Source organism: Lactuca sativa, chromosome 9 (genome assembly GCF_002870075.4).
Source record: "Lactuca sativa cultivar Salinas chromosome 9, Lsat_Salinas_v11, whole genome shotgun sequence".
Taxonomy (NCBI): Eukaryota; Viridiplantae; Streptophyta; class Magnoliopsida; order Asterales; family Asteraceae; genus Lactuca; species Lactuca sativa.
Window position 1 is genome coordinate 108,244,425 of NC_056631.2, and position 13,778 is coordinate 108,258,202.

At 39.4% G+C, this 13,778-nt stretch overlaps 1 pseudogene; it reads left to right on the plus strand.

Moving 5' to 3' along the window:
* Nucleotides 1-5,192: 5,192 nt before the first annotated feature.
* Nucleotides 5,193-5,310, plus strand: LOC111906686 (5S ribosomal RNA; annotated as a pseudogene).
* The last annotated feature ends 8,468 nt before the right edge of the window (nucleotides 5,311-13,778 follow it).

A 13,778-nucleotide genomic window follows, 5' to 3' on the forward strand; every position in this document is an offset into this window, starting at 1 on the left:
ACTTGCATACTGTATGTTTAAAACTCTTTATTAAACTATCTTACATACTGTATGTTTCCTTTTAAACTTTTTTACAACTGAGTTTCAAACAAAGGTCTTCCTTATACTTAAACTGTCTTATCAAACAAAATACTTTCAAATCGTTTTACAAACTGACATCAAGTCATCGTTTCTTAGTATTAAACTTTTCAAAGGTTTTACAAAACTTCTTTTATGCTTTTATATTGTCAAATGCATGCCCATATATGTATAGTTATATAAGTAATTTTTAAAGGACTTAGGAAGGCTAGTTCACTTTATTTCCTTTTCCTCGTTGGGATGTGGCTTTAGGGTATCGATTAGTCGTCCGAATGTCGTCTGCATATTAGTTATATACCATGTATACATATATAGACATAAAAGTTTCCTTAGTCAGTTCAGTACCTTTGGGTAGCAAAGGCATACTTTCAGTTACACACGTACATTATTAGTAACTATTATAGGTATAGTTAGGAGATACTACTTACCATTCCAAGTACAAGGATTCACACAAGAGTAAGTTCATTCATGAGTCTATACTAGTACATCACATGTTACATGAATACGTTTACATAGATACGTTTACATAGATACGCTTACATAAATACATTTACATAGATACGCTTACATGAATACGCTTACATAAATATGATTACAATACACAATAACAAAATAGACAGAACAAGGTGCTATAGCATGGAACAATTTCAGGATCTAACTATACCAATGAATTGAAATGCATTGTGATAGTTATATTGGGTATACGTGATCATAGTAATGTGGATGTTCGTGGCTTGCAATCATTGCAGGGGTCGCGTTTGGTTCGCATAATCTCTTAACAGGGAGCGTTTAGCATGGGATCTAGCCATCACATTATGCCTTAAGCCTCAATTAAGGCAAAATAGTACAAAAGTAGTCACTTATTACAAATACTACAGTACTTACGACAATTACAAAAGGATATAAAACTCCAGTTAATATATTATTAATACCTTTATTATGTGGCATATTCACATGATCGATGAGGTAGATTAGAATAATAATAATAGTCGTACATTCGGGTCATGGTAGAAGGCTACTTTCAAAACAGTCGGGTCTTGGTAGAAGGCTACTTTCAAAACAGTCGGGTCTTGGTAGAAGGCTACTTTCAAAACAGTTAAGTCTTGGTAGAAGACTACTTTTTATACTAGTAGGAATCATAGGGATTTTCTAGGGTTTTCAAACGTTTACAATTACTTACAAATGTTTTGATACTTATACAAACTTTTCTCCAAATGTTTACAAGTCTTTACTTCACAGTTTTACAATTCAAAGACACATTAATACTTATGAATTCACCAGCTTTTTGGCTGATACTCACTTTCAAAATAACTTGTATTCTCAAGTCACAAATAGACAGGTACGACGACCAGGTTTTGTGAAGATGGAGCAGTCAAGACTCCTCTTATATTTTGATTATTCATTATGTTGTCTTATACTATGAAAGAACACACTTGTAACTAAAATTATACTATGAATGCAATGGATTATGTTGTTGCTTGTTTACTAATTTAAATTGTTGCGATACATTACATGACGTCCTCTGCCCAAGAACGTTTCCGCCGTTCTTGGTTTTAGGGTGTGACTGATTGGTATCAAAGCATTGTTTATAGTGAATTAAGTATATCAACCCATAAAAGATATACTAACTATAAATACAAGGGATTAAAAATACTCTGACCAAGAGTTTATACTTTTAAATAATAAAATATTTAACAAAGTATACGTGCCTGCATTCATACTAAAATCCTTGTCACAATGACAAGAACAAAAGTATTACGATTGTTGAATATCACAGGTAAACTCGGGGATGTATGGTCAGTCTTGGAAGTGGCATAGCCTGATCAACTATGTTGTTCCGAGGAGTGATTAGCACATGCCCAAGAATGGTTGTGATGTGTCAACAAGTCTAAAAACTTACCAACACTACTACAATGAGAACATTATAACATAACCTAGGTATAAAATACCATAAGGGTGTTTTGTGTTACTATAATTACTTACTTGAGAACTAAAAAGGATCTTCATTACTAAGTTGATAGTTGCTAAGTGGATACACTAAGGTTATATGTAACTAGGATGTTATAGACTTAGAATCTGTGAAATTTTTTCTTTACCGCGGTTCCTTGTGAATTTGGAGTTAAGGTCACTTATTCGAAGGCCTATCCTGTTTTGATTACATATGACTGGTATGCACTTTACAAATAGTGATGTAAGTAATGAAGATTTTCTAATAATTATCTAGATAATTCGTCTAATAATTATTTCCTTACCCCAATTCTCGCGTAGATAACATGGATGGACTCCATCCCCATGGCAACCCGTACCTTCTGAATGAAGGCAATGTTGGATGGTTTGGAGAAGAACCCGATAATGATCATCCAATCCCTTTGAATGATCACCATGCTGAAGACATTTCGGAAGATGATAACTCCGAACCCGAGGTTGAGAACCTACCCCAGGCAGCTCCCTTTCCAAATCCTAACCCTCGTCCGACTTTTCATGGCCCGACACCTCCTTGGGTAGAATGCTTGGAAACATGGAGCCAAGGATAGGATCAGCCCATGCCATTTAATGGAGACTGAAGCTTTTATGACCTGAGCAATGGGGGCTCAGCAGATAGAATCTTGCCAATCCTGGTCCGCAGATTGGCCCGAAATGAGATTCAAGGCAGGACAAACGTACATCATATCATAGAAGTTGTCACCAATGTGAGAATGCATACCCTTCGCACCATTAGTCTGGAAGATGCTCGTGAGAGATCTGAGAGAGACCATGAAACCCTGCTTCAAGCACAGGCTGAATCACCAGCCGAAGTCATAGAACTCCGAGTACGCCAGAGGGTGTACAAAAGACACCTGCTTGATGTGGAACGTCAACTGGCTGAACTAAGGGTTCACCAGAGGGATGACCGTCACCAGTAGCAAATGCCTTACTTTCTTTCCCTGTTGAAAGGAATCGTTTTTCCTATCTATGTCCTATGTGGCATTTTTCTATGAAACTGCCTTGTACTGTAGGTACTTTTAGTTAGGTCTTTATGCGGCCAAAACCTTTCTACTTTGGATATGATGTAAGACCTTCTACAAGGTCAACTTTTCCCGAACTTATTACATCATGTTTATCAAAGATATTGACAATCGGCTAACTTCTGTGTTATTCTTTATTCAAATACTTTCATCGTGCTATCATGGGAGTCTATTTGAAGCCCACCCTAGTCGAGTTATTAAACTAAGGAAATTTAACTCAGGGATCATTCCTAATTCTTTTTCAAGGGTTGGATCATGTTATTTACCAACCGATGGTACCCTGTTTTAAACGCCAAGCGTCTTCAGACCATTCTACGAACATACTTCCACTCTTTACTAGGACTGCATCATAGGGATGTAGGTCAAACCTTCATGAACATACTTCCAATCCGTACTAGGACTGCATCATAGGGATGTAGGTCAAACTTTTGAGAACATACTCTTACTCTTTACTTGAGCGATCAAAGTACATATAGGGTCAACCCAAAATCTCTCACAAAATCCTTATCTTTCATGTTATAGAATCATGTCGTCATCCGGAAACAGTCAACCGAACAAAGAAACCCCTGCCTTTCCTATGGACACCGCTACTTTCCAAGCCGCAGTTACAGCTGGCATGATGGTTGCCGTGACAGCTGTCCTTGCAAACCATAACACTATCAACGCAAGAAATGCTGACGAAGGGGTTGAAAATCCCGATCGTAGTATCAATCCAGGAAGCCAACAAACGATAACAGCCGCAGGCTCGCGAAGCCACAACTCAGAGTTCAAGAAACGGAAGCGTCAAGCCCAAAAGGGACGCAAGAAATATGAGGGAACGCTCCCGAAGTGTAGCTATCATCATAATGGAGCCTACCGGGTATTTCAATGTATCAATTGCAGCAGACTGGGACACATTACCCGTTTCTGTGGAACCACCACCACTAGAGCCAGCCAGGGTTTCTATTATTGTGGTGAGACTGGACACTATAAAAGAAATTGCCCGAAAAGGGAGAACAAGGAAAGCAACCACGTCCACATAACTCCGACTAGACACCTCGTTTCCACCACCGATGCTAGTACCAGCCCCATATGTCACCAATGCAGTGAGCTAGGGCACTTCAAGAAGGATTGTCCAATAACATAGAACTCCGGCGCAGACGGGGAAATTCTAAGGATCACTGCCGCAGGAGAGACTACCCCGGACCCTCGTTAAATTATCTAAGGCATTCGTTGTAACAGGCTCATAAAACATGTTTAAAACTAGTGCAACTTGAGTCTTATCTTTTGCGAGACCCCGTCAGTAAAGGGACCCTCATGCTGCGTATACTTGCCTTTTGTAGTATACCTCTTCGCAACATCATTCCTGTGGTTACTCTAAAGTACTATAAATCTGTTAAAAGTTGCACTATTGTGTTTTGTCTGTAACGCCTTATGTTTAAATATAGTGTCTTTACTTTCAAGTATGTCCGATATTATTATACCACTAGAGTCAATTTGATTCGCACATTACCAGTTTCATGCGCACATCTATTTCTTCGAAATCATCTTTCTAGCGAAGCCGTCATTCCAGAACACCGAAGTGCTCATTCATAGAGTACCTCATGTTTCTTATCCTTTCCGAAGAAACCTCAACAAACCTCCCCGAAGTACCACTCGTACAGTACGTCAAGTTCAATCCAAAGACCCATACGGTTGATCTATCACTGAAGAATGTATACATAGGGTTGGTATATAATCAAGTTTCTACAGGTTTCGAATTGATGATTCCACTTTAACTTCTTTTCCTTGTTGGGATGTGATGTTAAATAAGAATCATTTATTCGACTACCTTTTCAATATTAATTATATACGACTCGTATACACGAGACTGCGATTGATGAACCATGTATGAATTCTAATATGAGCTTCAGGACGGAGACTGCCTAAGATTACAAGTGCTCGCATCGTCATGCGAACGAACTTAGAACCCAATACGACTCCTGTAACCCGACCGCCCTACAGTCACACACCAACGGAGACACGAGAACCGTCCGGACAGCTTAACGACTACTCAGCAAAAGAATGAGAAGACCAAGCTCCTCACCTTTGAGAACTCCAGTCTTATTCATCAAGAAGACATACTTCAGCGGGTGCGATCATACCAACACTAATGCACCGGATCCCATCAGAACTCCGTAGTTAAGCGTGCTTAGGCGAGAGTAGTACTAGGATGGATGACCCCCTGGGAAATCCAAGTGTGAGGCCAAATCCTTTTGGAGGCCTCACACTGGAAAGGCTTGATACGCTTCGGAAAGCATAGTAAGCTAAATCCAAGATAGTTAGGACCTCCGGGATTCTTGCCCGAATCGGCCCTGTAACTCACAAACCCAACCTACACTGTGAACTTAGTAACGTACATTTTACCCTTCACGTCTTGAGCATGAAAATGTACCTTTCCATCAGGAATATCGTAATCCTACTCGACGAGATCAAGATGAACAAGATCCTCGCCTTCGTGGAAGAACCTGTAGAGATCATGGACCGTGAGGTCAAGCAGACGAAGCAAAGCCGCATCCCGATTGTGAAGGTTCGCTGGAACGCCAAACGAGGACCGAAATTCACATGGGAGCGTGACGATCAAATGAAATTTAAATATCCTAATCTATTCTCTTAGTTATCTGTAACTACTTTATTTGCTTAGACTTTAATTTCGGGATGAAATTCCCTTTAACGGTTGGATGATCTGACAACCCGGAATTTTCATTAGCTCAAACTTGAAAGTCAAGCACTTAAATTAAAAGTCAATTACATTCCTAATAATTGTTAGCCAATTTAAAGTATGTTTGAGTGTTTTTAGTATTTATTCTTCAAACGAACGGATGAAAGGAAGTACCGTCTCGAGTCTTGGAGTTGCAAAACCGCACATACCACCTTAGTAAGGAGTTCACGGCCAAACATTTAGTGTTTGGGCCGTAAAATCCCTAGTGGCAGTGAACTCATGCCTTAGGCATGAGTTTACTCCCCAAACTCCTCACTTTTCACGTCCATTCTCAAGAACACCCTCTATTCTCTCTCAACTATCTTCCCGTCTTTCACCCGATCTCCCGAAAATGTAAGTGTTTCTCGACTTGACTTGTTGTTATAACCTAATACCTAGTGTTTATACATCATTTCATCCATTCAATTTTGTGCTTTACTTAGATCATCAAAACACCAAGCACACCAAGAAAACACACTAGTGCTCTTGGACCTTAAACACCAAATCAAGCTTCTATCTTGTAAGTACACTTGTACTAGCCTGTTGGGTGCTTAATATGAACTTGATAACACTTGAAAATCATCAAATAACACAAGAACAAAGGAGTTTATAGCCAAGGATGTTCTTGGGCCGTAAACCCCTTTTTAAGTGGTAAAATGGACATTAGTCCCTTCCTAAGCCTCGGATGCCAACCTTGAACCTTCCTAGAAGTGTTTAAGACCTTAAACAACAATCAAAACATGTACCTAAGAGAGCTTATAGCCGTGAACACATAAGAATATGGTCATTTGGCCGTAAACTCCACAAGGTGGTCTTATTTTACCCCTAATGCTTTCCTAAGGCTTGGACTTGATTATTTGATGCCTAATCATGAATTGTAAGGTCTCAAAACACAATTTGGCACTAAGTACCATGAGTTGATGACCCTAAACTCAGGGGGAAATGGTGATGGGCCGTAAACTCCATAAAGGGGGTGGTTCATGGGCCATAAACTCCAATACCATGTCATACAACCCTTAGGTGCAACCCTTTGGTACCTATAACACTTGAATCAAAGTGTTTCCATGACCTAGGGTATCTTAACATGATTAATTAGTTATTAATTGACTAATTAGATTACATATATGTTTATTATATGATAATGTGAAAACCTGATACTTTTACATTGAGCAATCCATCCATATATCTAAAATTCACTTGAATTTAGCATCTTTTAATAGTATGTTGAGCCTGCGCTAGTGTTTTAGGCTTAATATATCATAGATATGGACCTTAGGAAAGATTAGGAACGGTGCTGCATTGCAAAATCCAGCCAAACACACCAAGAGAGGTGTGTGCGGCCGCACACTAGTGTGTGCGGCTGATGTGTGTAAAACCCACTAGTTTTAAACCTACTTTTATTTATCAAATAACACACAAAAGGCAGTGAACCTATCAATTGTGGTATAGTTCAAGCAAGTAGGGTATCGAACACAGGGAACGGCAAATTAAATACTAAAAACTAATTTATCTAATTTAACTAATAAGTAGGGGTTTTCTCTAGTTTTACAAGACTAGAAACTTACTAATGATTACTTGTTAAGCTAGAAAACAAAGACGTGACTAGATTCAATAACGGAGAAGTACTTCTATTTAGTTCAACTTAATTGATCCTATGGTTGATTTCAAGGTAAAAGTGCAATGGGTTAATTCTTTTGCTAGTTACCGATTCAATTGATTAGTTCCGTATTCACTTCATTAATCCTTAGTAAATAAATCAATTTAAACAATGGCCAGTTGTCTATTTCAATTAAATTTACTAGATATAATATTCGGGTTAAGTTAGACTTGCAATAGCTAATTAATTTATCTTTTAATTAACTTCTTGTTTAATGGTCATCTTACAAGTTTGCACATAAATTTACTTGATTTTCTTATTAATCCTAGTTTCATGTTCATTACACTAGACATATGACAAAAAGTGTTCACTAAGCATATGAGATTGATAACTAATAGATGTTCATGCTAATTAATTATCTCCCTATTAACAGAAAATCAATTATCATTCACACACAAGGTTCTTTAGCAAGCTAAAATAACTAAATTAACCAACATAGAATTAATCCTACCAAGAATCAAACCATATTACCAATTTCGTATCCCCAAATAGAAGTTTAAAGAATTTAGTTCATAACTAAGGTAAATAACAGCAAACAAATAAGTTCAAGTTGTTTAATCATGTTGACAAAACAAAAGAAATAAGTAGAATGGTGGAATTATGCCTTAATTACTTCCGGAATTGGATTCTAGCTTCCTTGGTCGACTTCTAGGGTTCTTCTGGCTTCTTATTCGCAGCTAAGCACTTCTGAATCGTCCCAGAACTTCTCCCTCTCGATCTGTGGAATTATCTTTAAATAAGCAGTCCGACTCGTCGAGTCAAGTGGTGACTCGTCGAGTCCCTCTCACATTCTACGTATTGCGATAACTATCTGGAATCCCGAGTCATTATCCTTCTGATTCCTCGGCCGGACTCGTCGAGTAGATATATGACTCGACGAGTAGAAGCTTCTTTTTCAGTGTTTTCCTTCTTCATTCCACTCTCAATCTTCTAACCGCTTCTCTTGCTTCCTTTTGCTTCCGAGCTTCATCTTTGGACTGAAAAACATAATTTAACACTTTTAAGTACCTTTTATCCATAATATGCGATAATTTAGCTAATATATTAATAAAAAACTATACTAAATACACACTAAATATGCACATATCAGCGGCCAAGCCAGCCGCACACCCAGCAGCAAACCCCTCCAACCTCACACTCAACCCTATATAAAGTAGAGGACCCCCTTCCATTCACTTTTGGCTGCATCCTTTCTCTCTCTATACTTTCTCTCTCTAGAAAACCACCCAAGAACACCTAGAAGACTCCCAAAACGTGAAGAACACTATCATTTGACTTGTCATAGATGTGAAACACTTGAATCCAAGCCTCAAACTCATAATGTTCTTCATGTTCTTCATCCTATGAAGGAGTGCGGCCGCACACCTTCATCAGGTGGCCGCACACACACATAATACCCTCCAAAGTGAGATTAAGGCCACAAAATCGATACATGGGACTCGAACAAGGAGTGTATGGCCGCACACCCCTGTGTACGGCCGCACACTCTTGTGTGCAACCTCACTCACAAGTCTGGCCGCTTACCCCAGCCACACACTCACCTTTATGGCCATACACACACCCTAATACTCATATTTGGCCTTAAACTTGCATAGATCATTGGGTATAGAACATGGGACACTTAGTCTTAGTGATTCCATGCCCTTAGGAAGGATTTCCCCTAATATTTAGTGATGAAAACACCTTAGCTCTAACTTTTATATGTGTCACCATATGATTAATAGGGGTTGCTTGCGTTCAAAACATCTGTTGACACTCAACAGCTATACGAATCGCAAACTTGAACCCTACAGTAAACGATGAGTACATACCCTGTAATGAACCTTTTTAAATGTTTTTACGTGTTTTAGGGGGAGTATACAAGTATAATACTACGTGTTTTTATTATCAAATCATATTTGAATTACATTTCATCATCAAAAGGAGAACTCTCTATACTTTTAGATACTTATCAAGAAAACTATTTTCAACTAATTACTAAACGCGTTTTTATGGTTAAATTGTTGTTAAACTATCTTCAAAACTATGTTTAAACTACTTTTCTTTTAAAATATATGTACATTAATATATTTATATAAGTAAGACTTGAAGGACTTAGGACCGATAGCTCGCCTTATTTCCTGTTCTTGTTTGATGTGGTCTTAGAGTATTGGTTGTCCGTCCGACTGTCGTTGATTTCTTAGTTATATATCTTATATATTCGTGTTAGATATGAAAGTTTTCATCTTATTCAATACCTTTTGCTGATCAAAGGCAGGAATTCACACACTCTAGTTAACTATAATAGGTATAGTTAAGGCTACTACTGGTTACCTCTACTACTACTACTACTATACACACTACAAATGTCAATATTACAAGTTAATACAAGTATAAGAGAACACTCTACCTACTATACTAAAAGTCTACCATACTAAAGCATAAGAGAATACACTTATACAAAGTATAACACACTATCCCTCTATGAGGCACTCTACCGCGCTTACACCATGTGACCAGGGCTTCCAAAAAGGAAAGCAACACTACATGTATAGATCTATACGGGACTGACACTATTACATCCCGACTTTTAAGCACATTCCGAGTCTATTTGGCTTAGGGATGGCACTACATCACTCACTACGGATGACCGGGAAGGTCATCGAACACTTTACTACTATACAATTGGTCACATGAGGAGTTACATTTATACTCAAATAAATACACTAAGACTTAAAGTCTAAGCCAATATCCCGAAGTAATTAAAGACCTATCACTCACTAAAGTCACACCACTACTACTGTTAGTAGACATAATATTTTTTTTATTATTTTTTTTACAATTATGTTACTCACATGAGATTTATTACTATACTCTTATAATTGAGGTTTTCAAAGATAATACTTTTACACACTCAAAGTATTTGACTTACAAATGAACATTTATGGAAAATATAGGATTTTCTAGGGATTCCTACTACTCGTAAACATAAGTTTCAGTTTCTACATCGTGTTCTTAAAAAGCTTTTACACAAATTACGACACTAAAATCTTATGAACTCACCAGCTTTATGCTGATACATGTTTTCAAAATAACTTGTATCCTTAGGTCAAAAATAGACAGGTACTGGTGTAGCTTTTGGAGAAGATGGAGCACATACAAGACCCATCTTTATTTTGTTATACTTTTGGTGTCTATTAAACTTTACAGAACACATTTGTAATTATGATCACTATATTAATGAAATGGTTGTTGTTTCTTGTTGTACTATTATGCAATTGTAATGATACTGTACATGACGTCCTCCACCCCAGAACGTATTCCGCCGTTCTAGGTTTTGGGGTGCGACAGATTGGTATCAGAGCCATTGTTTATAGTGAATCAAGTATATCAACCCGTAAAAGATATACAAACTATAAACACATCGGGACTAAAACACTCTGACCAAGAATATATACTTTTAAATACTAAAATATTTAATTAAGTATATACATATACATTCACCAATGCAAAGGATCAGTATCATTCTAGAACAGAACAAAAGTATTAAAGATTGTTGAGCAGCATAATTAAGCTTAGAGACATATAGTCACACCTAGGTGGATGTTGCCTGATCAACTACATCTCTCTAGGAGTGACTAGCATGTGCCTAAGAGTGATTGTGGTGTTGCAACAAGTCTAAAAACTTACCAACACTACCACAATAACGTTAGAATAGGAATACTATAGGAGTATTCTGTGCCGCTAAAACATACATATGTAAGAAACTAAAAAGGGTCGTTACTGGTGGAGCAATAGTTGCTCAATGGATACTTTCCGATTACTTGTGATTAGGGCGTTATAGACTTAGAATCTGTGATCTTTGCTTTACTTCCTGTTCCTTGTTTGGTTGTGGATTTACAGTTAGGGTCACTTATTCAACGGACTATCCTGCCCCGGTCACATGTAATTAGTATGCATTATGCAAGAATTGGTCTAACTCATGATGATCATCTTATAAGTATTTTAGGTTAGTACGTCTATTAATCCTCCTTTCCCCTTTTCTCGCGTAGATATCATGGCTGGTTTCCACTTTCCCGACGATTCGTACTACCCAAATCAGGACAATGGTGGATGGCTCGACGAAGAGTCGGACGATGATCACTAGATCCCTCTGGATGACCACCGAGCAGAAGGCTTTTCGGATAGCTCCGACTCTGAGCTAGAAGTTAACAACCTACCTTCTGAAGCTCCGAACCCCAACGACATTTCAGGGTCACACTCCCCTGTGGGCAATATCCTTGAATCGATGGAGTGAGGAGTAGGTCCAGCCTTTACTTTACAATGGAGACTGAAGCTTCTACAACATAAGCGAAGGAGGATCAGCGGACCGAGTTCTGCCCATCATGGTCCGAAGGATTGCCAGGAATGTCGAGCAGGGTCAAGTAGCCATTGGTCGAGTTCTAGAAGTGGATGCCAACTCGAATCTCAACACTGTTCGCATCCGCCAACTTGAAGAAGCCATGGACAGGACAAGGAGGACCAACGAGGCTCTGCAGCAACAACTAGCTGCATCCCGAGCCGAAGTTAGGGAATTCCGAGCATGACAAAGGACTCATGAACAACACCTTCAGGAAGTTATGCGTCAACTAGCGGATCTGAGGGTTCGCCCAACAAGTAACTGTCGCCTGTAGAAGACGTTTAGTTACCTCACTCTTTTATTTAAAGGACTAGCCTTCCCTCTCTATGTTTCGTAGATCACTTGTCTGTAAACATTCCTAGCTTAAAAGTACTCTAACTAGACCTCTAAACTGCCAACATTTCCCTTATGGTTTGATGTAAAACCTACTGTTAGGTCATTTTTCATGAACTTGTATTACATCATTAATACCAGTAAATTAGCAGTTAACTACTCTATTGCTATGAGTCTCATTCTGATCTTTGGATTATGTTGATTTAGTCCCTGCAACGCTCTACGCATACTCGCAATAGACTCTTACTATTGCTATCATTTCTATGATCTTCCAGTGAAAGATGCCTCCACGAAAGCGTACAAACAGAGGAAGACCAGCAACTCAAACCCCTCCTCCACCACCTCCCCCTCCGCAGTTTGATCCAGTGCTGTTCCAAACGGCTGTGACCGCAACTGTGATAGCAGCCATGGCTCAAATGAACTCCGGTGATGCGAGCGGTGGCAACTCTAGATTTGGTGAAGTCCATCAAAGAGTGCAGGGATGCACTTATAAGGACTTCATGAACTGCAAACCTACCTTCTTCGATGGTACCGGAGGAATTCTAGCATTGTCTCAGTGGTCCGGAAGGACCGAAGCTGTCTTTGAAATGTGCTCTTGTCCCGAAGAGAGCAAAATCAAATTCTCTACTGCCACCCTCACCAACAGGGCCTTGACATGGTGGAACAGCCATGTCAGTGCACTCTCTTTTGTAACAGCCAATGCCATGGGCTGTGACACTATGAAAGACCTCATGAGGAGGGAGTAATGCCCTAGGGGCGAAGTTCAGAAACTTGAGGAGGAACTCTGGAACCTCAAGATGAAGGGGACCGACATAACAACCTACACGGCCAAGTTCTACGACTTGGCAGCTATGTGTCTCAATATGATCCCATCTGAAAGCAAAAAGATTGAACGATACATTTGAGGTTTAATTCCCCCGTATCAAGGAAACGTTCTAGCCTCACACCCCGCCACCTTCGACGGCGCCAAGGAATTGGCCCAGAGTCTAATCAATCATGAAGTCTCTTCCACTCCAGCAACAGCAACCACAACTGCCACTGCGCCACCCGATTCATCTGACAAAAAGATGAAGCGTTGGGATAAGAAAAAGGGCAAGAAAACTCAAACCTCCTCCAAGGATCAACAAATTGTGGTTGTCCATGCTGCCACCACTCCAGCCGCACCTGCACCAGCCAGAACTTACATTGGGAACCTGCTCAAGTGTTCCAAGTGCTCTTTCCACCACCACGGCCCCTGCCGCGAATTGTAGTGCTCCAACTGCGGCCGGAAGGGCCATACTGTCCGATTTTGTAGGGCCCCTCCCAAACCTATCTCGCAAGTTCCCGGTTCGGGAGTGACCCAGACTTGTTATGGCTGCGGTGAAGCTGGGCATTTCAAGAAAAAATGCCCGAAGGCTGGGAATGTTGGGGGAACAGGAAGACTACTCGCTATTGGTCACAATGAAGCAGTGGCGGATCCCACAATAGTCACGGGTACGTTTCTTCTCAACAACTCTTATGCATGTGTCTTATTCGATAGTGGTGCAGAAAGAAGCTTGATAAACCAAAACTTTAAGCACTTACTCAAACAATCCCCGCAACCACTAAAAGAAACATTCATCATAGAAA